Below are 25,862 nucleotides of genomic sequence, written 5' to 3'. Positions count from 1 at the left end.
AGATTTCGTGCGAGAGAGAAAGAGAGAGAGAATGAGAGAGAATGAGAAAGGGGATGACGTTGCCGAGAGAAAAGTGGTCCCCTCCCCTCCCCTCCCTCCTCTCCCTTCTCCACCCATTCCGCTGTAAGATTTTCCAAATTTAACAAACCGTCCAGACCCGACGTACCTTTGAAATCTCTTCGAAGCAAAGATTCCTTCTCATCGGCAAAATAAATTCGTTCGTTTGCTATTTCAAACCCCCCCCCGCCCTAACCTCGCCACCGAGAAGTTTCTGCTTTTTCTCCCCTCTCCCTTCTTTTTTCTTTATCAATCTCTTTCTCTCTCTCTGATTTTTCTTTTCTTTTCTTTTTTTTTTTTTTTCATTCGTTATCGGTCAATTTTTAAAATAAACGAGCCAACCTCCTCGGTATCAGATGATACAAAATATGTAGAAAAAACGGGGGATAGTTATTTTTTTTTTTCTTTCTTTCTATATATCTTTCTTCTTTTAACGTTCGATTTCACGAAACCTCGTCGAACGCGGTTGTATAGCAAAAAGGATCGATTTAATTTAGAATGAAATTTGAAACATTTGCCGCGAATAAGAGAGAGAGAGAGAGAGAGAGATAGAACGATGTTGTTGAGAGAATAATGGTTCCCGTAAGATTTTTAAAATCCAACAAGATATATACGAAACACGCGCTTTCCTTCGAAATCACTTCCAGGCAAGATGCAAGATGTTTTTTCTTTCTCTTTTCATTTTTTTTATTTCCGTATTGCAAATACATCGGCGAAATAAATTCGATCGTTGTTGCTCTTTATCCGAGAAGCTTTTCAGTTTTTGTATTTCTCTTTCTTCCCCCCCATCATCCCCCCTTTTTTTCTTGCTCTATCTCTTTCTTCCTTTCTTTCTTTCTTTATTTTTTTTTCCTATCCTATTTTTTTTCCTCTTTCTTTTTCCCTTTTTTTCTTTTCTTTTTTATTATTATCGACCGACTCTCAACGTAGAAATGATTTTTCGAGGCTTTGCCGTTTCCATGACGATGCCGATGGTGTGCACCGCACTTTAGTTATAGAACGAACGAACGACGTTGTACGACGGCAACGCCAACGCCAACGCCAACGACGACGACGACGACGACGACGACGACTACGTTGAAAGTGGAATGAGATTGGAGTAGGTTCGTTCAGCAAGAGAAAGAAGAGAGAGAGAGAGAGAGAATTGAGAGCAAGAGAATGAAAAGAAGGAAGAGAGAAGTAATACTGGCTCTGGTTGCTAGCTCCGAGCGTAATCTGCTCTTCGGGGAAGAGAGGATACGATCCCCTAGTGGCACCTGGTGACCGTCCGTTCCTACGCTCCTGAGTTTGAAACTGAGCACTGAATTTCGAATGAAGGAACAAAGCAACATTTTTATACGCGTCAGAAATTCGATTTATTCCTCCTCCTCCTCCTCCTACACCACCACCACCACCACCACCACCCACCTACTCCTCTTTACTTTTAACATAATTTTGTCGCTAAAATTTACCGTGGGAGGAAGGGTGGGAGGCAGGGGGCGACGGGAGGAAAAGACAAAATCTGCGAAACTAATTTTGTTATCGGCTGGCAAACATGAATTCCCCCGTGAGATAGATAGAGAGAGAGAGAGAAAGAGATAATGATAAAAATTTGTTCATTATCTTTCAAACTCGATATTTTTTTTTATTAGTATTTCTCTTTAGCAAAATCACTGAAATACGTTATAGAGATTTTATAACGAATGATTTCTCTCTTTCTCTCTCTCTCTCTTTCTCTCTTTGTCTTTTTATCTTTTTTTCTCGCTCAAAACTACAAAAAAAAAATGTTCACAAACGCACTTCCCCTCCCTCTCTTCCTCTCTCTCTCTCTCTCTCTCTCTCTACCTATCATCTCTCTTTCCGACGCGCTCTTTATCTCTTTTTTACCAAAAAGTCCGAGCTAAAAGGAAAAGCGTGAGCGTATTAACGTTAGCCGGAAGTAAATGGCTTCATTTCGTTCTATCCTTTCTCCTGACCCTCCTCCCGTCCCCTTCCGCCACCACCACCACCACCACCACACTGTGTCATGTTCTCGGAGTGCATTTTTGTTGGGGCGAAAAAAATGGCTGCGTCGAGTAGAGAGAAACGTGGTGCAACGCGCGAGGTCTCGACGAATTTAAAAAAAAAAGAAAATAAAGAGAGGGAGAGAGAGAGAGAGAGAGAGAGGGAAAAGAAAAGAAATGGAAAGAAATGAAAAAATAAAGTAAAAAAAGGAAATAAAAATAAAAACACAAAGGAAAAAGAGAGAGAGAGAGAGAACTGAAGAGGGGGAAAAAGAGGGGGGGAGAGGGGGAAAATGGGAAAAGAGAATAAAGCGTTGACGTTACTTCCTAGTCGCGTACGTTCAACGTACGTACTTACTTACTTACTTACTTACTTACTTACTTACTTACTTATATACCTATATACATACCACCAACTGGAGAAGTTAGATAATATTAGTGGAACCACCATTGGAATTCATCCTCTCGTTTGTACCTTCAAGCTTCCATTCCTGTTCCTCTTGTACCAATTTTACTTGAACTTAAGATAAATATGTATCTGTGTATACTTTTCTTTTTTTTTCTGGCTTGAAATTTATTAAATGTTAAAAATAAAGTATTCAATCTTAGAGGAAAATTATTGAATATAGTAACGATTGATATTGTTATTATGTAAAAATCGTTCCACGATAATCCAAACAACGTATCTTTTAAATAAGAACAAATAAAAAAAAAGAAACGATATTAATTAATACTATACATAGACCCATAATAATAATATTATTATATTTAATATTACAATATTTTAATATCATATATATATAATATATCATTTTTATGATTATTTTATAATATTAATAATTCTGTCGATGAAATAGAGAAGAACCTTCCTCAACAAAATTCAACTTGTGAGACAAAGTCGACTCCATTTTTAATCTGAAATACACCTGCATTCGATGTTCTACTTTTATTCTTTTTCTCTTTCACCCTCAGTATTCAATCTTAGAGGAAAATTATTGAATATAGTAACGATTGATATTGTTATTATGTAAAAATCATTCCACGATAATCCAAACAACGTATCTTTTTTATAAGAACAAATAAAGAAAAGAAACGATATTAATTAATACTATACATAGACCTAATAATAATATTATTATATTTAATATTACAATATTTTAATATCATATATATATATATAATATATCATTTTTATAATTATTTTTAATATTAATAATTCTGTCGATGAAATAGAGAAGAACATTCCTCAACAAAATTCAACTTGTGAGACAAAGTCGACTCCATTTTTAATCTGAAATACACCTGCATTCGTTGTTCTACTTTTATTCTTTTCTCTTTCACCCTCAGTATTCAATCTTAGATGAAAATTATTGAATATAGTAACGATTGATATTGTTATTATGTAAAAATCGTTCCACGATAATCTAAACAACGTAAGTATCTTTTTTGTAAGAACAAATAAAAGAAAAGAAACGATTTTAATTAATACTAGACCTATAATATACATAATTATTTTATAATATTAATAATTCTGTCGATGAAATAGAGAAGAACCTTCCTCAACAAAATTCAACTTGTGAGACAAAGTCTCCATTTTTAATCTAAAATACACCTGCATTCGATGTTCTACTTTTATTCTTTTTCTCTTTCACCCTCAGTATTCAATCTTAGAGGAAAATTATTGAATATAGTAACGATTGATATTGTTATTATGTAAAAATCGTTCCACGATAATCCAAACAACGTATCTTTTTCGTAAGAACAAATAAAAGAAAAGAAACGATATTAATTAATACTATACATAGACCTAATAATAATATTATTATTTAATATTACAATATTTTAATATCATATAATGTATTATTTTTATAATTATTTCATAATATTAATAATTCTGTCGATGAAATAGAGAAGAACCTTCCTCAACAAAATTCAACTTGTGAGACAAAGTCGACTCCATTTTTAATATGAAATACACCTGCATTCGATGTTCTACTTTTATTCTTTTTCTCTTTCACCCTCAGTGTTCAATCTTAGAGGAAAATTATTGAATATAGTAACGATTGATATTGTTATTATGTAAAAATCGTTCCACGATAATCTAAACAACGTAAGTATCTTTTTTGTAAGAACAAACAAAAGAAAGAAACGATATTAATTAATATTACACATAGACCTAATAACAATATTATTATATTTAATATTACAATATTTTAATATCATATAATGTATCATTTTTATAATTATTTCATAATATTAATAATTCTGTCGATGAAATAGAGAAGAACCTTCCTCAACAAAATTCAACTTGTGAGACAAAGTCGACTCCATTTTTAATCTGAAATACACCTGCATTCGATGTTCTACTTTTATTCTTTTTCTCTTTCACCCTCAGTATTCAATCTTAGAGGAAAATTATTGAATATAGTAACGATTGATATTGTTATTATGTAAAAATCGTTCCACGATAATCCAAACAACGTAAGTATCTTTTTTGTAAGAACAAATAAAAGAAAAGAAACGATATTAATTAATACTAGACCTATAATAACAATATTATTATATTTAATATTACAATATTTTAATATCATATAATGTATCATTTTTATAATTATTTTATAATATTAATAATTCTGTCGATGAAATAGAGAAGAACCTTCCTCAACAAAATTCAACTTGTGAGACAAAGTCTCCATTTTAATCTAAAATACACCTGCATTCGATGTTCTACTTTTATTCTTTTTCTCTTTCACCCTCAGTATTCAATCTTAGAGGAAAATTATTGAATATAGTAACGATTGATATTGTTATTATGTAAAATCGTTCCACGATAATCCAAACAACGTATCTTTTTCGTAAGAACAAATAAAAGAAAAGAAACGATATTAATTAATACTATACATAGACCTAATAATAATATTATTATATTTAATATTACAATATTTTAATATCATATAATGTATTATTTTTATAATTATTTCATAATATTAATAATTCTGTCGATGAAATAGAGAAGAACCTTCCTCAACAAAATTCAACTTGTGAGACAAAGTCGACTCCATTTTTAATCTGAAATACACCTGCATTCGATGTTCTACTTTTATTCTTTTTCTCTTTCACCCTCAGTGTTCAATCTTAGAGGAAAATTATTGAATATAGTAACGATTGATATTGTTATTATGTAAAAATCGTTCCACGATAATCCAAACAACGTAAGTATCTTTTTTGTAAGAACAAACAAAAGAAAAGAAACGATATTAATTAATACTAGACCTATAATAACAATATTATTATATTTAATATTACAATATTTTAATATCATATAATGTATCATTTTTATAATTATTTCATAATATTAATAATTCTGTCGATGAAATAGAGAAGAACCTTCCTCAACAAAATTCAACTTGTGAGACAAAGTCGACTCCATTTTTAATCTGAAATACACCTGCATTCGATGTTCTACTTTTATTCTTTTTCTCTTTCACCCTCTCCCTCTCTCCCTCTCACCCTGTTTCTCCCTTTTTGACGCTAGGATCGGGATCGGATAGTTCTCGGAATTTGAATCACGTACTGACGGATATATGGGAAACAAATTCGTAGGTATGTAAAAGAGAGAAATAGAGAAAGGGAGTGAGTGTGAGAAAGAGAGAGATAGATAGAAAGAAAGAAAGAAAGAAAGAAAGGGTGTGTGTGCTCTCGCGTCTCGCTTCGCATATGTTAATTAGGCAGTATCGTCGAGGCAGGTCCTTCGTTTCTTTTCTCGACGGTCGGTTGGATACGTGACTGCGATCAAAGGGATTCCGCCGTGAGAAAAACCCTTCGAATCGAAAGAGGAGAAAGAAAAAAAGAGAGAAAGACAGATAGAGAGAGAGAAAGAGAGAGATGATAGAAGAGGACGATCCCTCTCACCAATGTATCCATTACGAACAGGACTGTACCGATCACGTTTCTTATCCTCATCGAGTTGTTCGCACGATTTTTCTTTTGCCATTGAACCTAGAGATCGTTTGAAAAACGATCGAACAATTGTTATCTATGTTAAATAAATGAGCTTTATTTCTTTCTCTCTTTCTCCCTCTCTCTCTTTCTCTCTACTCGTTATTTTTTCTTTCTCTTCCTATAACTTTGATCCTTTTTCTAATTTGTATGAATTATTTGTTGGAATAGAATTTTTACAAAGAATATAATCCAATTTTTATATTATAATAATATAAATATAAATATTATATAATTAATATTGTCTAATACAAATTGTTTGGAATATAAAGTTTCTTTAATATAAAATTTGTTTTTGTTGAAACAACTTGAATTTTAATGTTCGAGTAAAATTAACTTGTTTCAGAACAAAGTAGGGTATATTATATCCAACATTTGTCAATCTAATGTTAATTAATTAAAACCTTAAGATTAAACTTTATCCTTTAATATTTTATCATATTCTCGGGATGTCCGAATACTGTTCATCGTAAAAGAAGAGATCAAGTTTCTTGCTTAACGAGATAATCCTTAACGTTCGACACAAATAGAGTCCTTTCCCCCTTTTTTGAAATTATCTCTTGAGTTACTTCTTCGTTCTTTATTTGCTGAACATCCGTTAGATAAAAGAGATCGTGAGTTACGTGATCTCAAGCAAGGGTGCACGGTTTCACCGACCGCCCAATTAATCCGAGCAAATCTTCCCAAAGGAAAAGGAAAAAAAAGAAAAAAAGTAAAAGTAAAAGAAAAAGAAAAAAAAAACGTTTCTCTCCTTTCGTTTCTACGGTTCCTTTCTATCCATCCTTCTTCTATCCTTCTCCTTCTCATCTGACGAATTATTCAGAGGAAGTTCTAATTTCCTAGCCGGGGAAAAACTGAAATTTCACGACTTTCAGGAAACTGGACTTTCTTCTTTGCACCGCGTGCGTAGATCTTTTTTCATCGAGACAAGGAAAGAAAAAAAGAAAGAAAGGAAAAGAAAGGAAAGGAAAAAAAATATCGGAACGGAGAGAAGAAAAAAATTGAAACACATTCGCGTCCATTATTTTCACCTGTTTTTCCTTGCATCGTTGACGACACGAATTACAGAGTTGAGATCTCTAGGTTTTTATTTTTGTGGTTAATAACAAAGAAACGCGTTACATTACTTCGAACATTTATGAAGAACGAGAGTTTCGAATTTTATAGTAAAATACGAAAGAAATATAATGATCGTGCAAGAGTCATGGGGGAGAAAAATTTACCGTTCATTTATACATACATATATATATATATATATACAGTTGCGTGACATTACGTTACGCATTACATACATGTATGTATGCGTATATATGTGTATACAGGTAGTTACGTACGAGCACGAGAACATATTTTTGCGAATATGGAAACGAATATATGTCGTGCGTCGTTACGTTGGTCAAATGTACAGCTTGATATTAAGATAAAAATATTTGTTAAATCATACGTATCCAAATATATATATATACATAATAATTAATATAATAATTCAAAATACAGAAATTGTACTATCCTGTGTGAAACGTGTTAGACGTATTAGATGTAACAATTACTTACAAATTTAATATTTTAATATACATAGATTCGCATACGTGTGTATATATAAGTATATAAGACGAAATACAATTGACGTGAATTATTATTAAAAATATTATTAATTAAAGCATGGTGTAAGAAAAGAGGATATAAAAAATTGTATCTAATTTATAATATCTAAAAAGAAAAGGTGAATAGACGTTAAATTTATTGAAAGGAATAGTTTTTCGGTCGTTTAATATTTCGTTTATACATACATATGTAAATACATTACACCTAACCCGGTGTTTATATTTCAATATTGTCGTTTCTATTCTATTAAAAATCTCATCTATACAATTTTTATATTTCATACCTTAATTATTCGTTTTTTTTTGTAAAAAAAAATCATATATAACCGAATTGAAATAGGTAATTTTGCTTTAATTCGTACTTTTAATTGATCAATTTATAGTTTTACGTAATAGTGTTAATTATTTCACGAAATAACGGATTTCATAAATTAACGCGTTACAATACTATATATATATATAGTTATTACATAGGTTGAGATTACTCTTGATTTCTCGGAGCTGACGATAAATCTGAAAAAAAAGAAAAGAAAAGAAAAAAAAAAATTGGTGAAACCTTCTCCTTTAATTCTCGCCTTTAATTAACGTACCTACCAACCAAACGAAACGAAACGAAACGAAATGAAACGAAACGAAACGTAAAGATATTGGATGGCCCTTCGACACACTCCGACTCCGATCGGCTTCGTGTATGCTTTGATAAATTTTATCGAACGCGGAACGAGCGTCGAACCTGATAAGCGTGTAATTAAACGTATGTAAACGAAAACGTTACAAGCGAGATGAAACGAGTACTACTCGCGCCTCTTTTTTTCTTTTTTTCACTTTTTTTCGTTTTATTTCCTTTAATTTATTACATATATATATATGTACATATGTATCATTACATAAACGTACACATTCGTACACAGAACGGACCACTCATATGTGTTTATATGAATGTATGCGTTTGCGAAAGGAAAAGAGAGAGGAAAAGAAAAAAGAAAAAAAAGAAAGAGAGTAACGTCATCTCGAGACATCGATAATTGGGATAAACTCGTGTAACGCCAAATTTGGAGTCACATGCGGCTCGTTAGAGTGTTTTACCCTTTCCCCACCCCTCGTCATTTCATCTCATCTCATTCCCACCTTATATATAGCAATCGAACTCGCCCATTGGCTTCGACATCGGAACGATAATGACTCGGAGCCAGTGAGAAACTTTATCCGAGATTTGAATCTTTTTCTTCGAACAATGTACTTGAACGTAACGATACGAGGGTGGAATTTTTAAAAAATCGACTTTTTTCTTTTTTTTTCATTTTCGGAATGTACATATATTTAAGTATATTCTCTGAAAATTTCAAATCGATCCGACAAATATTCTCTTCACTTCATGTAAGCTGCAAACAAAAATTTTTAACTATGTGTAAACGTCTCTTTGAAACTTTAAACGCGTTTTTCTCAAAACGGTATTTTCAAAGTCGGTGATCTCGATTTTTCAAAAACGGCTTAACCGATCGGTTTCGAACTTTTACACAATCTTCTTAGATATATTCCTAAGGTATTAAGTATAAGGAATAATTTTTAAAAAATTTATTACTATTTTTTTGTAACAATTTAGAGCGAAAATTTTAGTCAAAAACAACAACTTTTTTTCAAATAGACGCCATTTTGTCCAAAATCAAAATTTTTATTATTCCTTGGTTTTAATACCTGCATTAATCTATCCTTTAAAAGAATCCACCATATTTTTTAATTTCAATAATCCAAAATGAAGATCACCGTCTAACGTCTTTTTTTAGAGGACGTTTAGGAAATCATCTACAGGAGCGGTGCAAATTAATATTTTTACATAATCGACGCGCTATTGTATTCTCAAAAGTTGGCTCTATTTGAATTACCATCACTTTTGTTTGAGAAATAAAAACTGTTTCTAGAAAAAATTCATGAAAATACGTCTTTTTCGAGCCTCGCAACTGCGTATAACCCCTTAATCGACTATTTTACAGTTTAAACTTATGAAAACGTGACTTCCTTTTCCTTTTTTTTTTTTTTTTTTACTTTATTGTGAATATATAATATGTGAAAATATGAATGTATTTATTATATAGAATATTTTTGTGTTTAAAAATTTTCGCATAACGTAATAACGCGAAATTTGAGATTACTTTCTTGCTTTTAATTAACGAAACGGGGGAGAAAAAAATATATAAGCTAATATGCGTGTATATTTCTATATATATATATTTATTTATTTATTTATTTATTTATTTTAATTATTTGTTGTAGTCGCTTGATTATTCTTTCGTTTATTGTAACGTTACGTTTCATGCACGAACGAACGAATCCTCAGAAATTATACGCACGAAATCGATACGATACAGTTTCGATAATAACGATCACATAATATCAGTTTTCTACAATTAATACTTCATAACATATGCAAAATAGACGTCCAAAATTCGATGCCGCGAATACGAATAATTTGAATTTATTTATCTAGAATTATCTGAAAAATTCTTCTTCTTTTTTCCTATCTAAAAAAGAAATTACTTTACGTAAAAATTATATTCGGCAAGGCGTTAACTTTCATACTATTAACTAATATTTCATTTTGCGCCGGAAAAAATGAGATCAAAAGAAATTAACAAAAATTCTAATTCCAATTGGTCCAAGCTATGCGGAAAGCAATCAACCCACAATATTCTGAAATTATATTACTAAATAAAGTTTATTTCAAAGATTTAAAAAACAGACGAAATTGGAACTACGTCTTGTTAATTATAATCATTTTATAATATATACTAGTTTTCTATGTGTTGGTAATATTTGGTAGGATATAAAAATAAAATGATAGTATAACATTTGTATTACGAATGAAGTCATATTTTTATCATTATGTGAGTTCAAAGGTTTTTGAATAAGTCAGTCCGACTAATATGTGATTACATTAATATAATTAATAATTATACTATAATTAATATAAAAGAATATTTTTCTATAGATTAGTAATATTTTTTACAAAAAGATATAACAAAATACTAAGAAAACTGTATTGTGTTTTTATTATCTTATAGGTTTCTAGGTTTTTGCATAAATCAGTCCGACTAATATGTGATTACATTAATATAATTAATAATTATACTACAATTAATATAAAAGAATATTTTTCTATAGATTAGTAATATTTTTTACAAAAAGATATAACAAAATAATAAGAACCGTAATGTATTGTTATCATCTTACGAGTTTATAAATGTTTGTATTAAGTAATCCAATTAATATATGATTTATATTATAATTAATACGAAAAAAAGTTTTCTTATGGATTAGTAATATCTTTTCAAAAAAATATAACAAAATACTAAGAAAACTGTATTGTGTTTTTATTATCTTATAGGTTTCTAGGTTTTTGCATAAATCAGTCCGACTAATATGTGATTACATTAATATAATTAATAATTATGCTATAATTAATAATTATACTATAATTAATATAAAAGAATATTTTTCTATAGATTAGAAAAAGATATAACAAAATAATAAGAATCGTAATGTATTTTTATCATCTTACGAGTTTATCAATGTTTGTATTAAGTAATCCAATTAATATATGATTTTATTATAATTAATACGAAAAAAAGTTTTCTTATGGAGTAGTAATATCTTTTGAAAAACATATAACAAAATACTAAGAAAACTGTATTGTGTTTTTATTATCTTATAGGTTTCTAGGTTTTTGCATAAATTAGTCCGACTAATATATGATTACATTAATATAATTAATAATTATACTATAATTAATAATTATACTATAATTAATATAAAGAATATTTTTCTATAAATTAGAAAAAGATATAACAAAATAATAAGAATCGTAATGTATTATCATCTTACGAGTTTATAAATGTTTGTATTAAGTAATCCAATTAATATATGATTTATATTATAATTAATACGAAAAAGTTTTCTTATGGATTAGTAATATCTTTTCAAAAAAATATAACAAAATACTATTGTGTTTTTATAATCTTGTAGGTTTGTAGGTTTTCGCATAAGTTGGCCCAATTAAGACATAGTTAAATATATATATGTATGTATATGTATGCTAAAGCAGAAGAGAAACGTAAAGACAGATCCACGCGTTCGTTGAAGCAAAATACACGAAATGATATTCCACTGCGACGAAGGTTGCTGACACAAGCAACCTTTGTTAAAGTAGTCGCAATTTTGAGAGGGTCGACAGGGCCATCTCGATACGGTAATCGTCGAGCGGGAGTCCCTTCGAGACTATTCGCTTCGTTAACGTTCCTGCTTCCACTCCTTCTCTCTCTCTCTCTCTCTCTCTCTCTCTCTTTCTCTCTCCCAATCTCCCAATCTCCCTCTCTCACTTCGTATCTCTCGTTCTCGCCCTTTCTCTCAATTCCCCTTAAAGAGGAACACTCCGTAACTTCGACCACGAGACGTTTCGCGAATATCAAACGTAGAAGCTCGCTATCGTTCCATCTCATTTTTAAACACGAGCATACGTTTTACGCGTTTTGCTTTTTACTCCCGTGAATATCTAACTCTTGTAATTCGATATACGAATTTCGTCTGTTCCCAATGAATTTTATTCAGAATAAAAAAAAAAAAAGGAAAAAAAAGAAAAAAAAGGAGAAACAAATTGGTCCAAAAAAAATGATCAGTCAAAAGCGAGGGAAAAAGAAAATTTACAAAAGTAATTAATATATATATAACATAGAAATATTTAATTTATTTATAATAGAATATTTAATTAATAATTTATTTATACATTATATATATAACATAGAATATTTAAGTTTTAATTTAGGACGAAAAAATTCAGATTTGGATATGAATGAAAATAAGATAAGATTAATATATGGATAATATGGATGATTTGTCAAAAAGAATTGTTTTCGTGTAAATTCGACTAATCGATCGGAACGATTGACGATAATTGTTCCCCCATTATCCCCCACCCTACCTGATCCCTCACAGTAGAAGGTATATTTTTTTATTAAGACTATAGATAATAGTTTGACGTAATTCTCGAATGCATACTCGGTGTCGTTTGCATGCGAGGAAATCAGTGATCCAGTAGCGTACGCACTAAAACGAGAACTCGATAGCTTTGACGTATGCCGGGCCACCCAACTCCCTCTACCCAGCCTCCGCCCCATTTTCAACCCTCTTTACACCCTCGAATTTGATTTGGATTAGTAGTAATACGAGTTAGATCGCACGAATGGAATTCTTCGTACGTTTTTCGGCGAAACTTTGTCGATTAGTAACTTTATCGATTAGTAACTTTAATCGATATCGGTCATTGCAAATAATCGTGAAATAAACAAAAAAAAAGAAAAAAAAATATTAAGAGAAAATATCAAAATTCGGATCGAGCTTTAACGCGACGTTTTTTTTCTCTCTCTCTCTCTCTCTTAATTTCTGTCCTTTTTTATCATTTTTTTATTTCCTACAGTATTTTTTTTTTTTGTAATAAATCAAACCAATGAAGGGTTGGAAATAAAAAAAAAAAAGAAAAAAATAGAGAGTAATATAAGTAACCTTTCGAAACCATCGAAAAGCTTTTATTCGTTCCTCCGAACGAAATAACGTCTTTCGACGTCAATTTTAATTGGTTTACTATCCACCCTTCTCACAACGACTTATATACCGTTGGTTTAATTATCATTTTAATAATCATCGATAGAACGAAAACTTGACTCGAGAGAACGATCGGTAAAGAAAATAAAGAAAAGTCGTTGAGAAAGTTGTGATAGGCAGATAGATAGATAAATAGAGACAGAGAGAGAGAAAGAGAAAGAAAGAGGATAAGAGAGGATAACAATGATTTCCAAGTACATATAAAAAAGTGATCTGACGAAAAGGTCGCGAAAACGCGTCGAACGCGTTAATCTAATTACTTAAAGGACACTAAATCACTGAGAGAGAGAAAGATAGCTTAATCAAACGCTAGAATCGCGGTAGACACGAAAGTGAGAGAGAGAGAGAGAGAGATAGAGGAAAAGGGATAGGGATAGGACATACGTTGGGGATAGAATGAAATTGCATTAACGGCGGCCAAATATCAAATTTGACGGTATTAATTTAAAATTAACTAAATGGCGAGACAGAAAGATAGACAGACATAGAGACATAGACATAGAGAGAGAAAGAGAGAGAGATGGGAAAGGGTGTGAGAGAGATGGAAAAGGGTGTGAGAGAGTATGATGGGGGTGGTAACAGAAACGACGATGGTGGCCGTACGTTGGCGGCCACGAACGTGGCTCCCACGATGGATAGGGAATAATATAATAAAGCGTTTCAGTCACGCGAGGGAGTTACCACCACCACCACCACCACCACCACCGCGAAACGCTTTCCGTATCTTCATCTCCCTTTTAACGTTAATAGTATGGCGGGCGCGTGCCTTTTAAATGGATCGGCTATTACCATGCTAAAAGCGAGAGATATCGACGCGAACGAACATTCGCATCGGTATTTCGCGACGACGAAAGTCTGTTGGAGAGAGGGAATTAAAAGTCGCCGATAATAGGAACACTGAAAGGGGTTGAGAGAGGGGAGTGAAGGAGGGGAGTGAGAGAGGGGGAATATCGTTGCTGGGATAAAACGTTTTGTTTCGTTTCGTTTCGTTTCGTTTCTGTTTTGGTTTTGGTTTTGGTTTTGGTTTTGCTTTTGCTTTCGTTTCGCTTTTTTTCCCCTATCGTCACGTTCCAGAATGCAATTTCGATTATGTTGTAAAGATATGATGATAGGTTTGAACTGAAACGTAACGATGATATCGGTGATATATCCTGACGATGTTCTGGAAAAGAAACAGAAACAAAATGGGAAATCTTTTTTAGTTTTTCTTTTTTTTTTCTTTTTTTTTTATGTTTTTGTTGGAGCAATTATTGCGTTTAGAACGTTGAGAAAGGGTGTTAAGAAATGTTGAAAACTTTGAATATATTAAGTATCGTATATTAAAAATAGTTTGGTTAGAAATTAAAGATAAAAGAAAGAAATCAAGAAAAGAATAGTAAAATTATATTCTAGGCAATGGGGGAGATACATCAACAATTTCGGTTTCAATCCGAGATTTTGGATATTTGAAAAAAGAATCAACAAAATTACTATGAAACCGATGATTTTAATATTCTTTTTAATCAAATGTACGATTGCGAGAGATTATTATGCGACAAATATAATCTAACAAATGTCCTAATTTCGTGGGATAAAATATTTGTCATTTCTTACATATATTTATAATAATATATTATTCTAAAAAAAAAAGTGTAACCCTAGTATTTATTAAATAAATATTAAAATGACTAATATAACAATTACATATAATTTAAAACGTAGAGTCTGTCAGAAAGAAAAATTCACAATATCATCAGTAAGAGACGCGAGAACTCGAAACGTACTTACATTAGCTGCCAGAAGAAACAAACAAACAAACAAACAAACAAATAAACAAAATAAAAAATGAGAAAGAGATGAGAAAATGGTGGAAGAAAGAGGGGAGAAAGATAAAGGAGAAAGAAAGGAAAAAGAGTAGAGAAAAAGGTCGAAACGCTGATATCTCCGGTGGGTCGTCGAGGTGGACCGAGGTAATCCTACTAAACCCCCTCGCACAATATCGCGCTGAGGTCTACAGCAACCATTAGCGAGGTGGGGGTAGCAGAAAGAGCAGGGTTCCGCACGGTACGAACAAAAAAGATTAAAACCTTTACCGTTGCCGGCTAGCAGCACAAGCGAATCCTCGTTTTATTAATCGTGCGCGCGCGCGCGCACATCCTCCCCCGCCCCCGTCCCCGCTGCCGCCCACACCCCCATCCTCATTCCCATCCCTGTCCCTGTCCCCGAAGATAACGTCGTCGGCAGCTAATACCGTGCGGGTAGAGGATTCAGGATACCATGGCAAAGGGAGGGATACTGTGAGAGGGAAAAAGAAAAAAGGACAAGAAAAAGATTTCGATCTGAAGAGAGAGAGAGAGAGAGAGAGAGAGAGAGAGAGAGAGAGAGAGAGAGAGGAACGGTCAATTCCTTGTTAAAAGTATATTTCGATTTGTGCTACTATTTCCAACACGATTTTGAAATATCTCATCGATTTTTGATGATACTTTTTATTATAGTATGTGTATATATATGTAATAAATTGTATATAAAATATATATATATATATTTTATTTACATATATATTTATTATATAATTATTATATATAAATAAATATATTTATTATATATATTTATTATATAATTAAAATATATATATATATAAATTATAATATTTTAGGAGAAATTTTTGTATAAAATAAAAATTATTAATTTATGAGATCTTTATAATGTTAACACTAAACTTATATCACCCGCAGTTAAATGATCGTGATTGGTAATTTGTAAGAATCTTGTAATAATCTTGTAATTTGTAAAAAATGCAATGGAAACTTATAAAATTTATATTATTCGCTATCCAATTGGTTAAAATCTCATTCTGTATTAAGATAAATGGTTTTTTTTTTAAAGTGGTCATTTGACCTCTCGTGGTAAGAATAGATATAATAAGGTATCGATAGGTTTACTGTTGAATTATTTATATCATTTTGATAATTGGTAAACTTGCAATTATCGATCCTCAAAATAGTTGTAATGCATTTAGATTTATTTTGAAAAATGTATTATTAAATCATAGACAAATTCTTTCATTATAGAATAATTAACATTCTACCAAATCACAGGTCTAATTTACCCTTACAAATTAATTAACACTTAATTATATTATCCAAAATAAAATAATCAATTAAAAAAATATTATAAAATCTAAACGAAAATTATATTAAATAAAATAAACTCAATTTCAAATCATTAGCAATTGATATCTATTTTTCACAATATAATCTAATCATCTTATATCTATTATTCATATAAGGATAATAACTTATTTATTTATAAAATACAAAAATATTCTATCAACAAATGAAATACTTTTACAATTTAAAATGATTTCTATTATTTCTTCTCGATTTTTCTTTCTACTCGAACTGTTAACAAGTTCTCCTTCAATAAAAACCATCTCCCTCTCTCTCTTTTTTGGTTTTACGTTCGAAGAAACGATAGAAACGATCGGCTTTAAGCCTCTAACAAAAACTCTCGTAAAGTTGATTCGAATAAACCACCCGGTAGATTGTAGGGCGCGTGCACACGTAAGAAGCAGAACACGGTAGACTATATAGAACATTTCAGAACGGAACTGAACTGAACTGAACTGAACTGAACAGAACAGATGAGTGGAGAACGGAACGGAACAGAACAGAACAGAACAGAAAAGAACAGAAAAGAACAGAACAGAACGCGTGGAACCAGACGCAGCATCCTCGACGACCTTTGAAAAGAGTCGAGCGGCTTTCGCCTTTTATTCTGGGTCCACCCTGTCGGATAAAGAAGAACGTTGGAGAGCGAGAAGAGGCGCTACCGCCTTTCTGGCTTGCAACCTTCTTTTCTCTCTCTTTACCTCTTTCGTCTGCTCCTCGTGGTTAGTGGTATAGAACACGAGTGGGAAAGAAAGAAAGAAAGAAAGAAAGAAAGAGTAAGAGAGTGAGAAAGGAAGAAAGAAAGAGAGAGAAAAGAACGAGTATATGCCGAGAAGAAGCTTCCAAGAGAAAAAGGAGGAAATAGTGGTAAAGGGAAGTAAAGTTGAGAGAAAAAAAGATGGAAAAGGATGAAGAATATGTGTATTAGTTGCGTCTGTGTTAGTAACGCGTTTGCATTTGTCTATGTGTGCGTGTGTATGAAAGAAGGAAAGAGAGAGAAAAAGTATGAAGATAAAGAGAGTGAGTGGGTGAGTGGTAATACTAGAAGAAAAAGAGACAGAGAGAGAGAGAGAGAAAAGGAGGACTCATTCTCCTTTGCTTTTATCTAAGGAAGGAGTAAACGCAAGGGAAGTGAAGAATCTTTTGCATCTAAGATATGAGAGAGAGAGAGAGAGAAGATAAGAAGGAGATATAATACAGGAAAAGAGAAATGCATCGATAAAGAGACCAAAACACGCTACGAAAAGTTCAGTCTATCTTCAAATTCGAACTTTCCACTGTATAGGGGGTAGTAGTATACTTACTACTGCAGGTACTACGTTGCTAACCTCCAAAGTCAGATCTCGTAGTATCAAAAAGGGTGATAGAAAAGCTCATGTTTCCTTTTCGTTCCTTGGCGAAGTCCTATGTAGGATAGATATATTATGTTGCCCTTACTTACTTACTTCCCATGGAAATGAAATTCACCTAGCGCGTTCTCCTGCTGCTGTTGCTGCTGCTGCTGTTGCTGCTGTTGCTGCTGCTGCTGTAGCGCGTGCAAATTCTCATGCGGTCGTGATTCTAGAATTAGAATCGGATTCCCGGTAATAGGAAACTCTCTATCTTTCTCTCTCACTCTCTTTCTCTCTTTCTCTCTGTTACTTCTATCCACGCATCGTGGCTACTGGTTAATTATACAGAGCGTTGAAAATATAGTATTAGCAAAAGTGTATAATATTGCGAATAATTTCCTTTTTTTTTCTTTTTTTGTTATTTTTTAAAAAAATTTATATATGTATATATGTATGTATATGTGTGTGTATGTGTGTGTCATATTTTGTTACGAGAAAAATATGTCACTATTTTTGTAAATACTACATTTATTAAAACGTATAAAGTTGAAATTGGATATTAAAAGTCGTAGCAGAGTTTGATTTAAAATGAAATTTTACAGTAAAGATAAAAGTGATGAATACAACGATAATGGTTCATTTTCTTATCTCAGTTATATCAAATTGAAAATACGTTTCTAAGTATAAGAATTTAGAAATTTCTTATTCATTGTTTCAACGAATAAAACTCATTTATACATTGTCGCGAATGTACGTGTGCACGTATTTATTTGAAAATAATTAATTTTTGTATCTGTGACTTTGTTCGTTTCGACTACTGTATACTCTTTCGTGAATATTATTCGTCAGATTTGTTAATTAGTTTTTGAAACGTCTTGTAGGAGGGAACGGTACAGATCGGAGTCGCCGCGTGCGGTAAATATTCTCATCGAGCCACCCAAGTGGACCACACCGGGCAACGCAAGAAAGGAAAGAGAGAAACGTACCTATCTGCTACTAACGTCGCAGCAAACGATACAAAGAAAAGGAATGAATCGTTTCGCTCTGCTTTTCGTCATTCCACCTTTGAACACACCGTATAATACTTAACAATTTCTATTACCCTCCTCCTCCTCCTACTTCTACCTTCATGATAAGAATTCGAATTGACGTGAGACGAAGAAAAATAAATCGAACGAAACGATTGAAGAAAAAAAAACAAAAACAAAAAGATGACCCCATATTTAGGCCAAACTCGGGTATCCTTAAATAAGAGAGGATCGACGAAACAAGAATTTTCTCTCGTTTTTATTTTTCTTTTAAGGGGGGGGTACGTTTCGCCATTAAAAAATTGCTATCACAGTAGGTAGTAGTAATAGTAGTAGGGGAAAAAAAAAGTGCATTAAAGAGTCTAGTCGACTAAAGAGGATTTAATCGCTTGCGATAGGATTGGATCGATTTCCAACCCCCCTTTCCCCCCGATGCATCGGGCGCGAGATCCTTTTATAAAATATTAATGCTCTTCTATCCGTTACACGTACATACGGTATCGTACGAAGACTAGAACGAATGAAAGAGAAAGAGAGAGAGAGAGTAAATTATTGAAAGGTATACGACAGTTTAACTAACTATCGTTCGTTAATAAGCAACGATCGGTTTGCATCGAATAGCAGTAGTCTATCTTTCCCTTTCGATTGACTGGGTGGCTTTTCATCGGTCTCGTTGTAAATCTATCCATCCCTTTCTATCTTTTCCTTTCTCTCTCTCTCTCTCTCTCTCGTACTCGCTCGATATAACAGGCCAGTTCCATCTCCTCTACGTCAGGCACGTCGTCAACGTTGAGCACGAGTCACCTTCACCTCCACCTCTTTCAAGCAACTCCGACTGTAACTCTGGTAAGCTCCACCTCCTTCTTGACTCTCCTCATCCACTTCCTCCTCAGCCAGCGTCACCCACTCCACCAACCCTCTCTCTTCTATTCCACCCTCTCGTGGATGAAGCACGAGGCTTCGGTTCGCTTCGCTTCGCTTTGCTTCGCTTCGCTTTGCTTCGCCTCGCTTTGCTTCTGCGGCTGAAGGTAGAAGCCAGGAGAGGTGGTGGAAAGGAAGTAAGCACGGATCTTGCTCGTGATGCTGAAAACCCAACCCAACCCACCGAAAACGAGCTGCCGCGCAGCTCGTGTCCGCTATCGCCCACGCGAATCAACGACGTCACGGACGGGGAAATCCTAAAGGTCCGTTCATAATCGTCTAGCCGACACATTTTAGTATTTTACTATTAAACGTATTCCCCTCTTTTCTTTTTTTTTTTGTTTTCCTTTTGGTATCATTTTTTTTTATAAGGCAGGGGTGAGTTTGTTCTCTTATACGATTCATTCCCGTCCTAAATAATTTCACGCGGTATTTTGATTTTCTCTTTTTTTTTCTTTTTTTTTCTTTTCTCATATTACTTATAATAAACGACGTTAACGTTCGTTGTTAAACATAAAAAAAAGAAATGAAAAAAAAAGAAGGAAAAAAAAATGACACGCGAAACGTGTCCTTGCGTTAAACGCGATACGCGAAACGTGTCCTTGATTTTCAAGAGATATTTTCGAAAAACGTTGAAAATGAAGTTTGCATAGTCGAGTGATGATACCTGCGCCGAACACTCAACGCGTTAACCCTTTATCCATCTCGATTTTATCTCGTCGAACGAGCCGGTTCGATAGCCCACCCCCTCCCTCCCTCCCTCCCTCCCATTCAGCTACCACCTACTCCCCCCCCTTCCCCCGATGGATTTTCCCTCGAAGCATGCTTTCGATCGCGCGAACGAGAACGACGGAAGCGAAGCGCCACGAGCACTTCCGGTGCCTCGTCATTTCCGGTCCGACTTGTAATTTTCGTTCGTCGTCTCGCTGTCAACCACCCTCTCCCCGTATAACTGTAAATGTATATGTATGTATACACGTACGTAACGTGTGTATAATACACATACTCATGCTCGGATTCGCACTAGCATTCGCGTATTTGTGTCGTTGGCGCGTGCAACCCTCTCTCGCACGATTCCCCTCGATAAATCCGTAAAAGCGGATAGTTTCGTGACGAAAGAGTGTGTGCTTGCGTGTGAGAGAGAGAAAGAGAGAGAGAATAAAAAATTGAAACGTCGGAATACTTGACGGCGACCTTGATCGAAATCAAGTATAAAAATATATTTCATGTTAACTCAACAGCTACATATTTTTTAGATTTTCATTAACAATTTTTATTCCATTCCAATTTTGCTAACAATTTTTATAGAATTTTTACCGCGTGTTGAATTAATTGTTTGGAAACAACAATTAAAAATCGATTTAAATCGATGAACTTTTTAATACACTCCCCCTCCTCTCCTCTCCCCTCCCCAACCCCCGTTGTATTTTTATTATCCGTCACTTTTTTTTTTTGTTAATTTTTGACATTTTGTCCCTGTTCTAACGAATATACGTATAATAACATATATAGACATTTTTATATACACAATTTTTGTATTTGTAGAATTAATTTTTGAAATATAAAATATCGATTCGAAATTTTTAGTCAACATTTCCGTTAGTGAGTGATTTTGTTCCAAGCGTCTGGAAAAACGACACCATGAAGTTTGTCGGTATTTACGACGCGCGGCAAAGCGATTTTAAGTATACGGCATGAAGTTGTCTTCTTTTCTTCTTCCCCTTTTTTTTCTCAAGCGGATCACCCATCCAAATACTAATCGTACACAGCGCTGCTTTACTTAAATGATCGAAGCGAGAACTAATGCTGTAACCGCGCCATGACTGTTGACGCGTGAAGTAATTCGATATATCTCTCTTATATTTAGTGTGAACTGATATCTATATTTTCATATTTTCTTTTTCTTTTTTTATTCTTTCTTATATATATATAATAATAATTATTTTTTTTTAAGTTATTTTTTTTTCTTTGAAGTTTTTTGAAGTTATTTTTGAGGTTATTGAGGATATGTTCGTTTTGGTACGGCAAAGAAATATAACTTCTTACGTGCGTACATAAGTACACACACCAGTTTTTTTATTCTTTCTTATATATATGTATATAATAATAATTATTTTTTTCTTTAAGTTATTTTTTTTCTTTGAAGTTTTTTTGAGGTTATTTTTGAGGTTATTGAGGTTATGTTCGTTTTGGTACGGCAAAGAAGTATAACTTCTTACGTGCGTACATAAGTACACACACCAGTTTTTTCTTGAAGTTATTTTTTTCTTTGAAGTTTTTTTTGAAGTTATTTTTGAAGTTATTGAGGTTATGTTCGTTTTGGTACGGCAAAGAAGTATAACTTCTTACTTGCGTACATAAGTACACACACCAGTTTTTTTTTATTTGGTTTTCATTTTACATATCCGTTATTATCGGACATTGATCTCGCAAGACAAATAAAAAAAGACGTATCTATATTTAAACGTAATTTTGTACGTTTGTCGTTGCATTAATTTATTTTTTTCGTCTATGGAAAAATGATCGATCGATCGACTTTCGTATGAGTATGCGACTGTTATTTCTTTTTTTTATCATTAACTACGTTTTCTTTTTCCATTTATTATTATTATTATTATCATTATTAGTATTAGACGTTGGACTTTTTCAAGAGAATATAGTTGAAATAACATATAGAAATAATATAAGTAATTATCGCTAATGGGCAGCAATATCAAGCGAGACGACATTGGACTCTTTTCGACGATTTTTATCCCTTCAAACATCATCGTTCCGAAGCTGATCGATAATATCCGTGAGCTTATCGTCTCTCTCTCTCTCTCTCTCTTCTCTCTCTCTCTTCTCTCGTTACTTCTCCACGTTGTCAAGGTGTCTTTCCAAGAGACGAAGAGGTAAAAGCGAAGGTACGGGAAGCTCGATGAAGGAAATAAGAAAGAAAAAAAAAAAGTAGTGGAAAAAGAGGAAAAAGAAAAAAGAAAAAAAAACGAAAAAAGTAAAGAGAGAGAGAGAGAGAGGAGAGAGGAAAAAAAAAGATGAAAAGAAGAACTCTCGGTAGCAGGAGCAACGAAAGGAGCAGCCTGTCGCGAAGGAAATACAGCAGGTTGGTTTCCGTGAAAGACGGGAAAGAAAAAAAGGAAAGAGTGAGAGAGAGAAAGCAGTTAGAAAATAAAAAAAAAAAAAGAGAGGAAAAAGAAGGAGAGAGAGAGAGAGAGATAATCTTTTGCCACGCCCTTTAATATATTCGTTTAAAGTTAATTGAAAGCTTTCGCAAAAAAAGAAGAATAATGACGTCGAAATGGCATAGAAGCCAGCCCTGTTGTCGTCATTCGCTTCAAATTTTAACCGCGAAATTATTTCAAGAAAGATTTTACTTTAAGGAAAAAAAATAGGAATAGAGAGGGAAAGAGAAAGAGGGAGAATTAAAATTTATAAACAAACATTCGTGAAGTATAATAATATTGTATAAAATATTCTCGAATTTGATTCTTCCTATTTTGTTTCGTTTTGTTTCATTTTCTAATAAAATTTCCAAATCAATCTAACACACACACACACGCACGCACACACAATTGTTCTTACTTTTCGTTCGTTATCTTCGATATAAGCGCGACCATTTTTGATCGAATGAACGAAAGTGTGCCAATTTTTTTTTTGCACTTTTTTTCTTTTTCCGTTTTCTTTTTCTTTTTCTTCTTTTTCTTTTTTTTTTTTTAGAGCCAATTACTCTAAAATACGTCATTTTTCGAACGCACGGGAGTATTGTCAGATCCGATTAAACATTATCCAGGTTAATGCGATTTTAAGGTAATCCATCGGGAAAATATGAAAAAAACTTTCTCCCCAACTCACTATATATATACACGCATGCGTATATTTTCTGAAAAATCATTCTTATATATTTATTTTATTTATATGATTTTTATATCTCGATGATGCGATAATTCCGTAGCAATTAGAAATATCGTGGAAAATAAAATGATACATTTTTTAAGAGTTTTTCCTTTTTTTTTTTTGTTTTTTTAATTCGTCCGTCGTAAGAAAAATACGAAAGAGAGAGGGAAAGAGAGAGAATGAGAGAGAGAGGGTAGGAGGGAAGGAGGGGAGTGCGACGACCAGGAAATTGATCGTAATTGTCGAGTGCGCCTCGGTAGTCTGGGAAGTTTGACCGAACGCAGGGGTTGGAAGGGATTCGAAGCGGACGTTCGAGGAAGGAAGGGTGGTAGGGGGTGGGTGGGGGGAGGGAGGGAGAGTTGAGTTGAGTTCAGTCGAGTCGAGTCGAGTCGAGTCGAGTCCGGGCAAAAGAGGAGGTGGAGAAAGTGGAAGAGAAGGAGGTGGAGGAAAAGCTTGAGGACGAGATAGAGGAGGAGGAGGAGGAGGAGGAGGAGGAGGTTGGCCTTCGGTTCTGTCGCTGTCATACGCAGCCAGCGACAACATAACTACCACCCGCTGCGACTATCTTCTCGTCATTCAGTTTACGTCGTTCGTCTGTCTTTCTCTTTCTCCTTCTTTCCTTGTACGTCATCCCCTTTGTCAGGAACTAGCAAGCTAGCTAGCTAGCTAGCTAGCTAGGTATTGACGTGCCACGCGATAATAGCATGCGAACCTTGTGACATCGAAAAACTAGGATCTCACCCTTCGACCGTCCATCTTTCTTCATTTTCATCGATTTTTATATTTCAATTCTCTTTTACTTATCACATATACAGATATATATATTAGATTATATATTATCTTAACGGTAATATAAAATGATAGTAATTTTCTATACGCGTTAAATGATATCCACTTTGATCATTTATGAAAGATCGAAATCATTCAAAAGAATTTCTAAGTAGGATATGAACAAAAATACTCGTGTGGTCGTTGAAGCAATTGGTTCGAGCGTATCTATCGAACCACATATATACGTACACACACTCACGTATACTTATGCATACATATACACCTATGCATACACTAACGTATCCGTTGTCCTTTCATTATTTATTCAACGATCTATGCATTCGTAATTCGGAAGCACCTCGTTCGCCGACACTTTTTTCCCCATTTTTTTTTTCCCTCGTCTGTGATACAACAGCAGCAGCAGCAGCACACGAGCTACCGTTTTCCGTACCTGAAAATGAACGATGTGCCTGTACCCGACCCGTCCTTCTACATAGACACGTTCCGACACCTAGAAAGTGGACAGCATGAAAAAGCCCGTGAGCACTTTATTTTGTTCCAACCTCCCATAATTTCTCTCCCCCTTCTCTAACACCACCACCACCACCACCACCACCACCTTTTCCTCTTCCTCTTCCTCTTCCTATCTCCTCACCTCATCCCTACAAACGACTGAAAACGAGAATCGTGTTGTGATCGAGACCGTCCGGCAAATGACATGTCACGCTAGGATGATTCTAAACCGTTATATGAATTAGTTCAATGAGAGAAGGTAGTGTGGTCGATTACAAGCCTCGTATTAATGATTTTTACGAAAGGAACATGCTTCAATTTTCAACTATTATTCCACGTTAAAGTACAAAAGAATATTTATCGAAATTATTGATATTTTCTTGTTTTTCTTCTTTTTTCTTTTTCTATCGTAATTTTTCATTATTAACTAGCCATAAATTGAATTAACGTGTTATAACAATCGTTCGTTTATAATCGAATGTTTTTTCTTTTTTCGTAAAAATACGAAAAAATTTCAATAATTTTTATCATTTTTGTACGATGTCGCATGATTTAATTCGATATTCGATCGCAAGTTTTAAAATTGATACTTGTTGGTTACATGTTGTATACATTTAAACAATTAGGGTTATAGAAAGATTAATCAACTTTATCTTTAGTCTCGTAAATATGTTTAATTCTTTCTTTTAAATGAAAACAGAAGAAAATGAAAATCGTTCGATGCAAATATCACTCTTGATAATTTATTTTCCATAGATCGTATATCGTTTTAGAATCTAAATGATATTATATTCGTTAGTAACGGAAAATGCGGGCTTATGATTCATCTCTCGTTAACGAGTCGCCCTTTTCCCTTTATCTCAAGGCTTCAACGAGACGAAGCGTGTCGACGACGTCTTTGGATCGTTTGCCGTTCGCAACGCGAAAGGACAAACGAATGGAAGAGGAAAATTGACGTGAAAAA

General features: G+C 33.4%; 1 long non-coding RNA gene across 1 annotated transcript; it reads left to right on the top strand.

Annotated features, from left to right (window-relative positions):
• Positions 1–19,849: 19,849 nt before the first annotated feature.
• LOC122523684 lies at positions 19,850–25,862 on the top strand. Its single transcript, XR_006305353.1, has 2 exons — positions 19,850–19,986; positions 25,764–25,862. It is a non-coding gene; the product is annotated as an uncharacterized LOC122523684 (long non-coding RNA).

This window comes from Polistes fuscatus, unplaced genomic scaffold (genome assembly GCF_010416935.1).
Source record: "Polistes fuscatus isolate 324 unplaced genomic scaffold, CU_Pfus_HIC Scaffold6, whole genome shotgun sequence".
NCBI classification, from domain to species: domain Eukaryota; kingdom Metazoa; phylum Arthropoda; class Insecta; order Hymenoptera; family Vespidae; genus Polistes; species Polistes fuscatus.
Note: the sequence above shows the minus strand (reverse complement) of the source record. Positions and strands in the feature narration are given on the sequence as shown.